This window comes from Panthera pardus, unplaced genomic scaffold (genome assembly GCF_024362965.1).
Source record: "Panthera pardus isolate Hobbes unplaced genomic scaffold, ASM2436296v1 HiC_scaffold_2, whole genome shotgun sequence".
Classification (NCBI taxonomy): Eukaryota; Metazoa; Chordata; class Mammalia; order Carnivora; family Felidae; genus Panthera; species Panthera pardus.
In genome coordinates this window covers 46,103,317-46,113,344 of record NW_026526765.1, presented here as the reverse complement: position 1 = coordinate 46,113,344, position 10,028 = coordinate 46,103,317, and the positions used below count along the sequence as shown (strand labels likewise).

General features: G+C 48.0%; 1 long non-coding RNA gene across 1 annotated transcript; it reads right to left on the bottom strand.

Moving 5' to 3' along the window:
• Positions 1 to 2,502: 2,502 nt before the first annotated feature.
• On the bottom strand, positions 2,503 to 9,510 carry LOC109275997 (uncharacterized). The gene is made up of 3 exons (XR_002084475.2): positions 8,960 to 9,510; positions 8,777 to 8,874; positions 2,503 to 3,835 (listed from the first exon to the last, which is right to left on the bottom strand). It is a non-coding gene; the product is annotated as an uncharacterized LOC109275997 (long non-coding RNA).
• Between the last annotated feature and the right edge of the window lie 518 nt (positions 9,511 to 10,028).

The window sequence follows — 10,028 nt, the reverse complement described above, 5'->3', positions numbered from 1 at the left end:
GGAAAGGCCACATGAGGACACAGCAAGAAGGTAGCCAACTGCAAGCCAAGGAGAGAGGCCCCAAAAGAAACCAAACCTACCGACAGCTTGATCTTAGACTTCCAGCTTCCACAACTGTGAGAAAATAATTTGATATGTTCAAACTACCTAACCCATGGTATTTTGTTAGGGCAACCCTAACAAACCAATACAGGCACCAAGGCTCCAGAGAGCAGTTAAGAGTGAGTGACAATCAAGACCAACAAAAAGAAAGGGAACAAGGAGGGGTGGGGAAACTGAGGATGAAAATGGGGCAGGAAAGAGGAGTTTGAATGTGGCAGAAACAGAGTTAGTCAAGCCAAAGAAGTTCAGTCAACCTCCAGTTTTCTATAGTGATTACCCAGTTTGTAGATATATATTTAAAATTTTTATTTTCAGCAATGTAATGTATGCATATGGTTGCAAAATTAAATAATTCAGAGAACTTATAATAAAAAACAACTGCTCTCCCCCATGTCCTGTTCCCCAGAGAGCAATCAGCTTTGGCTAAAACAGAGTTGTCATGTGCTGAGTTCTGTGCTAAACTTCTCTGTACATTGTTTTCATGAGTGCTCACCACAACCCCATGAGGTAGCTACCATTATTATGCCCGTTGTACAGATGGGAAAACTAAGGCATAGAAAAAATAAGTGATCTGTCCAAGGTCCTATATAGCCGGTAAGCAATAGAAATAGAAAGCAACTCAGGTCTGACTCCATACACCTAAATACTCTTAACCATCATACTCTGGTGGTTCCTGTCAAAGCCTTATTACCTGTGCTCCTTGATTTACCAACTCTGGACGTTATCTATTGACTTCTTAGTATGATTGATGAGGATTTAGCTCACTTAATCCTCCTGCCTTCTGCCTTCCAATTTTAGGTAGATATACCGCAATATTTAGTTCTGATGTGGGTACCTTTGAGGCTTTAAATGATACACATAAACCTCAATTCCTTGCTTGTACTCTACAAACATTTGTTAATTCGTTGTGAATTGGGTGACAGAAAGGCCATCCCAAATGTTCTTCTTACCCGTCTTCATCCACCATAACACTTAGCTCTGTAATGGGCACCCCACAGGTGCTTGATAAATACCTGGGTAACGAAATAAATGCAGAGAAACTTAGCAGCATCAAAGGTGGGAGATGACCAACAAATCTCAGCTAGGAGAAGGGCATGATAATTGCAGCCTGCAATGTCAGACTGACTTCTTTGGAGACACAGCCTCCCACCGAGGAGGGAACAAGGAGCTATAAAATGGAAATTGAAGGAGAATCGCTTCAGAGCAGCTGTCAGGAAGCACTTCCCCCAGCAGAGACAGCAGATGACCTCGCTGCAAGGTTGTCTGGGCTCACACACCTGGGCGTGTCCTGCCAACTTAAGGAGGCCACCAGGGAAATCCATTCAGGCCCCCCCACCCCATCTCCCCATAGTGGCAAATGGGGGGTATTCTGCCAGCATCAGTTCCACAGCGGGCTTTCTGAAAGGGGTGGCGGGGGCAGCTCCCTGGGGGAGGCTTCTCCCATAGCCTGGAGAATCTGGGCCCTCATACCTGTGAAGAACCCAATTACATAAAGATGAAGGCCATCTGCATAGGGTCTTTGTTCATGCCATCCTTCTGCCTGCAGCATCCTCCCCACTTTCAGCCTAGCTAATTCTTACTTATCTTTGTACTTCTGGTCGGATGCACTGTCTCAGAAAGGGATTCCAGATCCTCCGAGGGTGCGTCACATCTGCTGTTACACATCCTCTAAGTATTTTGCTTTGATGTCACTTAGCACAGTGGTGAGTTTACATTTATTAGAGTCATTACTTGTATAAAGCCTCACCCTTGAGATTGGGACCGTCTCTGATTTTGCTCACCACTGTGTCCCTGCACCTAGCACAGCATCCAGCGCATGACAGGTGCTCTGTAAACATTTCTTGAATGAATGAAGAGGTGAATGAATGAGTCTGAATTCAATCCCTTTAATCAAGTGGTTCATTTATGTGAGGTTTTGCCCCCTGAAAAACCCAGCATCGTGGCACCTAAAGAGAAGAGGATGTAGCTTTCAGACCCTGACTGCCCCAGTCCAGACTCATGATTCACCTTCTGAAAATGCAGTGACTGGCATCTCTGATGACTCACACAGACTCCTGGGGGACGCCCCCCACACGCATTCTTTTCTTCCCTTCGCTCCTGTCCTCCCCCATCAATCTGTCAGCAGGCTGGGTCTCTTTGCCTCCTACTCAGTAGTTCTCAGTCCTGGCTTCAGCTGACTGACCAGGGCAGCCTTTTAAACAGACAGATGCTTGAATTTCTGATTCAGGGGCTCCAAGGTGGGCTCAGGGAAGTGTTCATTTAAAAATTCTCTCCAGGGGGATTCTGATGTGTGACCCACTCTCTAAATGGATCTCAAAGCTGTCTCCTTTCCTGTAGCCACCTGCCCTTGTCCAGACCTGTCCACTCCCTCTTTCCCCCCCTGGGGAGAGCAGTTTCCTCTCTGGTTTCTCAGGGCTCCAAGCTTGGGGTCCCCAGTCCATTCCCTGTGAGGCAGCCTGCCAGAGAGATCTTTCTACAATGAAAGCCTCTAGAATTTCACTCTTCTGCATAAAACATCTCCCTGCATCCCACTGCCTGCAGGACAAACCCCAAACTCCTGGAGAGCCTCACAGGCGCTGTTCACTTCTCTAGGCTCACCTCCTTGGTTGAGCCTCAGCCACCTCACTCACACTCTGCCCTAAAATGTGAGCTATCCTAAGGGCCTGAAGGAGCCGGTCCACGTTCTCTCCTTCATCTGGGTCTGTGCACAATGGCTCCCCTCACCCAATGTTAAAGAAAAATCTATTCTGACACTTGTTAAACTGATAAGGAAGGTTATTGAGGACCATTAATAGGAGTTTGGCAATAAGGGAGAGAGAGCTCAACTCCCACTACAACAATGATATACACAACGAGCACAGTGAGGGCATCAGTGGATGGAAAATTACTAAGAGGGAGTGTCCAGGGTAGGGGGATTTTGCTAAGCTGACCTAACAGGGTTCTTGCTAAAGGCAAAGGGCTAGACATCCAGGGTAAGAGATGAGGAATTTGCTCAGATATCAAGGGTGATCAGATCTCCTGGGTGAGGGGATGACCTGGCAGGACTCTTTGCTAAGTCTGGGCTGGGCAGACCAAAGACAGGATGGGCACTAAGATCGAGGCCTAGGTGAGAAAAGGGCTCAGGGGAACCTGGCTGAAGTTTGGTCCGGGACAGCATCTCTGTCACCAGGAACAATTGACTGTGTTCTGCTCTGCGTCTGACAATGCCAGCTTCTCCAGTTCCTGTGCAGGCAGAGCCTCCTCTGGGAAGTCTTCCCTGATACTCCTCCGCTGCCTGGGGCCCCTCACCTGTCCTGTGTTAGCATTTGTGGCCTCCTAGTGTTGTGATCTGTTTCCTTGCCTGCTCCTGAGCTTGGCTGTAAGCAATTGGAGGGCAGGCACCCTGTCTTGAATACAATGCCTAACACAGTGTTTAGCTCTCAATAAATATTTGTTAAATGAATACATACTGATGAACAAGGCTCTCATGGAATTGCTCCTCTGCTCTGAAACAAGCAGTGACTGTATTGCCTGCATCCGTGGTTCTTGGACTTTGGTGAGCATCCGAACCATCAGGAGGGCTTGTTGAACACTCGGTGCTCGGTCCCCCTCCAGAGTTTCTGGTTCAGTAGGTTGGATTGGGGCCTAAGAATCTGCACATCTAACAACAGGTGAAACTGATCCAGATGGCACTTTGATAGTCACTGACATGCAGGATTGCAGCAGATATCAGCCCCAGGTGAGATGCACCATACTATTTAAAAAATCCAAAGATGATAAGACTTAGTAGGCAGATTTCAGGTGAGGTGTGAAGCAGATATGATCTCATGATCTAGGTGACCTTCTTCCCCGCCTAAAGTATAAGATTCCCTCTCTCCCTGCCTCCCTGTCTCTCTCATTTGCAGCCCGGAGCAATAGCTCAAGACTTCATTGCCTTGCCCCATGCTTCATTTGCTGTGGGAGAGGCTGCCTCTCAGGCCCCTCTGCCAGGCCTGGTGCCAGGCTGAGAGCAGGGACTGCGGGCCTCTGGGCAGCTGAGTGGAATACTAATGCAGGTGGCCCAAGGAGCGGCAGTGCCCTGAGCCCTCTCCCTTTTCGGTCCCCGCGATTAGCTGCTGCTGCAAATGACTGACAGGGCAGAGAAAGCAGGACAGGGGTCATGTCTGAACCAGACAGGGCAGGACGGAGCTCCCCCAAATGCCCCTGCCCGGCCCAAGAGGGGCCAACGCGCAGCTGTTTGCTGCACACAGACAGAGCTGGGATGTGAAAGCTGTGCCATTCACACATGCATGTGAGGCTTTCAGGGTGTGAGGCAGAGTCAGGGGGTGGGAAGGGGGCCACGCCAGGAGCTGGGACTCGAGGCAACTTTCTGCATGTCGCCATGTGCCAAGGAGGCAAGGAGCTCCCTCAAATTCTAAATTTGAACTTGACCTTCTGGGCCAAAATAGAAGAATATTTGTCAAGATAGGAAGACAGGACATGTTTTTTGTGTGTGTGTGTGTTTTTTTGTTGTTTTTTTAGTTTGTTGCCTCAATTTGTAACTTCTAACTATTCAGACATGTGCTATACTCTTGGCCAGGCCCTGCAAATGTTTGGCATAGGGCTGCCTGCCAGAGTGACGAGGTGAGCAGGGCAGCCCCCTGAGAGGCTGTGCTGTTCCCCAGGGCCAGAATCACAAACTGGAAGCCCCAGTGCCTCCCTGAGGACTGGCTGGTAATCCTCAAAAGGGCAAGCAGCACTCTCTTTCTCCCTAGGAGGTAAGGGTGCACCCTGGTTCCACATTTAAATCACACAATTTCATCTGCTTACTGAGATAAAGGAAGAGGCCTGGACCTCTTAGAATCTGGGAGTTCTAATCTGGAGGCTTAGAATCTGGGGTTCCCATCAAGCTGCTGGATGGTGGTCTGGAGTGTGGGGTCAAAGCTCACATTGACACTTCCCAGACGTATTTCCTTAGGCAAGCCACCTCTCGCAACCTCAGTGTCCTTGTTTGTTAAGGGGACATCGGTGTAATGCCTGCACACGGAGGGGTTATGCCAAAGCCTTTGGGCTGGACCTGCACTGGTGGGTATTTCCTAAGTATTAGCTGCTATTTGTGATTTCCTGGTTAGTTCACCCCTATCTGGTGGGGCTTCTCCCCAGGCAGCCCTACCTTTTGGCAGAGTTTGACAAATTGGAGAAGGCTGTCCTCCAGGTTTTGGGCTTTCCCCTTGGACAGTCTTTGCTCATGGGTGCCCTTCTAACTCACTTCAGGGACCCACGACTCTCATGGTGCATACCATGTACCTTTACCGATGCAGGTTCTTAGACCCCTGCCTCAGGCCTTCTGAGTCCCCAGGTTGGGTTTGGGCCCAGGTGTCTGCATTTTAATGAGCTCCCCAGAGGATTCTCATATAAGAGGCAGCTCTTGGGGGAACCCTGTCGTTGAGAAAGTGGACTGAAAGTCTGAACCCACAGCAGCTGCTGGAGGCAGATTCCTGTTCTATCTGAAGCACTTTTCTAAGAGTCAAAGCTGCCCAAGAATGGAATAAGCTGCCTTAAGAAGTCGTGAGCCCCCTGTCGATGCAGGTATGCAAGCACATGCCAGATAAATACCTGGCAGAGAGAGAGAGAACTCCAGCCCTAGCTCAGGAGTTGCAGTTCATGGCCATGACAATCTCTGTGGTTCCTTCTTCTTTGCCCTCTGCCCTACGTCTCAGGAAATGCTGTCATTCCTCCAACTCCATCACCATGCTCCCTTTCCTAGGGACATCTTGGTTTGAGTCTCATGTTTAAGAAAGGAATGAATGCTTTCCTGTCTTGGGACAGAAGGCTGGTGATGAAGAAGATCATTCTAGGCTGCCCCATTCAATTGTGCCACCATAGGGAACCCCCATCTGGGCCTCTGGGGCAGAGGAGCTCTGCCCTAGGCCTTCTGTACCTATCCCCCCCCCCCCCACTTTCCTTCTCCATCGTCACACATAATTTATAAAAGGAGTTGGAGGCAAAGGATGCTGTTGAGTCAGTTTGAGACTGTGCCCAAGAGAGAACTTGGAGCTGCCGTGCCTTGTGGCAACTGTGCCTAACGCCACGTGTAATCACCGCCATGTGTCTCTGTCAAGAACTCCAGTATGCTTCTGTGCGGTCCCCGGAAACTCCCCTGTCAGGACCCTCCAAGCAGAAGACAAATGGACAAGTTAGGGCAGTGGTAAATCCTGCTGTCCTTCTGTTGTCAGCGGCCCCCTGAAGCAAATCAGCCCAGCAGGGGGCAGAGGGGAGGGCACGCCTGGCAGCAAAGTTCTGGGGGACTGGGGTGCGTGGTTGCTCCCCAAGTGCATTTTCTCAAAGCGGGGCCTGGCTGATACTTTGTTTGGAGTGGACGGGTTGACATGCCAGTTGCTAAGGATCTGAGAAAGTAGTCAGGGAGGACAGTAGATTTTTTTATCTGCTCATTTCACCACCAATCCCCAATGAAAGCCCCACATCCCAGCCTTGTCTGGCCCTAGGCCTGCTCTCCCAGATGGCAGAACCTGGCTAGGTGTCCCCTCACCTGTGTTCCAAATCCAGCAGAGGAGGGTCTGGGTGGCTCATGCGGTTAAGTGTCTGACCCTTCACTTCAGCTCAGGTCATGATCTCACGGTTCCTGAGTTCGAGCCCCGCATAGGGCTCCGCGCTGACCATGCAGAGCCTGCTTGGGATTGGGTCTCCCTCTCTCTCTGCCCCTCCCGTGCTTGCTCTCTCTCTCTCTCAAAATAAATAAAAATAAAACTTAAAAAAACTAAAAAAAATAGAAGCCAGCAGAAGGCCCCCACCTCACCCTGAGCTCCACCGCTATGCTTGGAAACCCAACTCCTCTGAGTCAAAGCTGAGCACTTCCTCCTTGGATGAGACTTCCTTCCCCTCTTCAAGGGCACTGACTCTGTCTCCAGGCCCCTTGCCACCTCCATACTTTGAATGTCACTTTTAGGAATGGTGGCCACATAATTGAGCACCTACTATGTGCCAGACACCATGCTAGGGGTGCCACATGTATAACCGCAAATGTTCACAAACCCAAAATTATTAGTTCCGTTTTGCAGATGACAAAAGTCAGGCACAGGATAGTTAAGCGACTTGCAAAGGTCTAGGTGACTTGAAAATCCATAATTGGTTGGGTTTGCAAAGACAATAATAGTGAATAACAATGAGAGTGGATCCGAACACCTGAATTTGAATTGATGCTCTCACTCTTCTTTGTTACCAGGAGGGTTGCTTTTCTCTCTCTCTAAGCCTTAGTTTTTCTTTGTGTAAAATGGAGGCTGTAATCATCATCATCATACCCACTTCTTCATATTTGTGGTGAGCAGAATAACGGGCCCCCAATTTCTAGAACCTGGGAGTATGGTACCTGACATGGCAAAAGGGATTTTGCAGATGTGATTAAGTTAAGGGTTTTGACCTGGGGAGATTATCCTGGATTATCTGGGTGGGCTCAATATAATTGTAAGTGTTCTTATAGGAGGGAGACAAGAGTCTCAGAGTCAGAGAGAGCACTGGAGAGAGATTTAAAGAGGCTAAGGGGTTTGTTTTGAAGATAGAGGAAGAGGGCATGAGCCAAGAAATACAGACAGTCTCTAGAAGCTGGAAAAGATAAGGAAACAGAGTCTCTTCTAAAGCTGCTAGAATGAATACAGCGCTTCTGACCCCTTGATTTTAGCTCAGTGAAGCCCGTGTCAGATTTCTGCCATCCAGAACTGTATCATGTGTTTTAAACCACTAAATTTGTGGTAGTTTGTTACCACAGCAACAGGGAACTAATAAGGGATTGGGACTTAAAAAATATCAGTAGGAGTGCCTGGGTGGTTTAGTCCGTTGAGTGTCTGACTTTGGCTCAAGTCATGATCTCATGACTTAAATGTTCGACCCCTGCATCAGGCTCTGTGCTGACAGCTCAGAGCCTGGAGCCTGCTTCAGATTCTGTGTCTCCCTTTCTCTTTGCCCCTCCTCCCCTCATTCTCTCTCTCTCTCTCTCTCTCTCTCTCTCTCTCTCTCTCTCTCTCAAAAATAAACGAACATTAAAAATTTTTTTTTAAAAATAAGTAAAACACCAGGCACATTGAGTTGGTTATACAAAAGTTCACAGCAGATACTGCCTCCTGGTTTTACTGTGAGGTTCTTAATATCTTACACAACTTTGTATTCCAAACACAATTTGTTATAACACTTGGTACATTGTAAGCACTTTCAATATTTAGTGGATGAATGATAATTTCATTCACTAAACAAAGGGGAGGGGGCAATCCTGGAAATAGTGGTAAAGACTAGAGGTATGCATACAAAGTCTAAGAGGTGATTAAATTTCCCTTAAGTTAAGGCATTGATGGGTCTGGTTAAGACCCTAATGATTTGTCCTCTGTATAGAATGACATATTATCTATTGGGGCACCTGGGTGGCTCAGTTGGTTGGGCGTCCGACTTTGACTCAGGTCATGATCTCGCAGTTTGCGGGTTTGAGCCCTATATAGGGCTCTGTGCTGACAGCTCAGAACCTGGAGCCTGCTTCGGATTCTGTGTCTCCCTCTCTCTGTCCCTCCTCCACTCATACTCTGTCTCTCAAAAATAAATAAATGTAAAAAAAAAATTGAAGAATGACCTATTTATTATACAATTAACAGTGTTTACCAAGGACTTTACTAGGTATACCTTCATACAGAGAAGAGCACAGCTCAAGACTTACCTTCTATAGGGAGGTCTTCTGTCCCCACTCCAGTACATTGTGATGGGTATTTGTTGGAACTCTTGGTTACAGGCGGTAGCAATTCAAATCAAATGTATCTGAGAAATACATACATACATGCATGCAGTAACCACAAATTTAAAAACCACCTGAATTTGTTGGCTAGTGTAACTAACAGACCACCTCTAGCTGTAGGTCTAACTTCAGGTACTGTTGTTGGATCCAGGCATTTGAATGATGTCATCAGGATTTGTTCTCACCCCTTCTGAGCTTTGCTTTCGTCTGTGTTGACTTCATTTTAAGGCATGTTCTGCCCACGTGGCAGAGCTCAGGCTTGGGGTGTTACCAGTTTAGCAATCTCCAGGAAAAGAGCATCTCTTTCACAACAAATGTAGCAAAAGTCTTGAGACGGATTCTGATTGGTCCACCTTGAATCAGATGCCTGTTCTTGAACCAATTACTTTAGCCGGGGAGCTGGAACACCTACTTCATGGTTAGACGTGGGTCATGGGCCGAACATGGAGATAAGACGATCTCAGGATTGTGAGGACGATCTCAGTCCTCACATGGACTGAGAGTAGGGGAGGAGTGGTCTCCAAATGGAAATGGAGGAAGCATTACCGGAGAAAGGGAGTAGGCCGGGCAGGCACAAACTACAGAATTTTCTTGCCCCAGATCACTTAGAGTAGGATGCAGAAATAGTACTAGGATCCAGCCTCTTGAATCACCCAAAAGTCTGGTTCCTCAGTCAAATGGGCTGCAGTGTGAGGGCTGGATCTGCAAATAAAACTCTCAGGCCTCCTGGGATTTCCTGGAAAAATAACGAGGAGTATGAGGGTGGAGGGTTGGCAGAAATAGACACTTCCTGTTCATACAAGAGGCTCAGACTCTCAGAATTGGAAGGCCACCAAGTCTGACTTCTCCATTCCCTTCACAACATCCTCTCCAGGTGGCTGGCAGCCTCTGTGTGTACTGCCAGGGACAGGAAACACACTCCTATTCTGAGACAGTCATTTTGTGATACCTCTGACCATCAAAAATAAATATCCCTATTTGGAGTCCAAATCTTCTTCCTGTAGCTTCCACCTCCTTACCCTGGGAATCACAGAGAATAAGTCAAACTCCTTTGGAATGGCCCAGAATAAAAGTGCACCGAGACTGAGAGTCAGAAGAATATGGTTCTGATACAGGCTCTCTGCCAGGAGAGCAAAGAAAATGCGACGAAACGCAAGCACGAGTGTGAAAGTGCTTT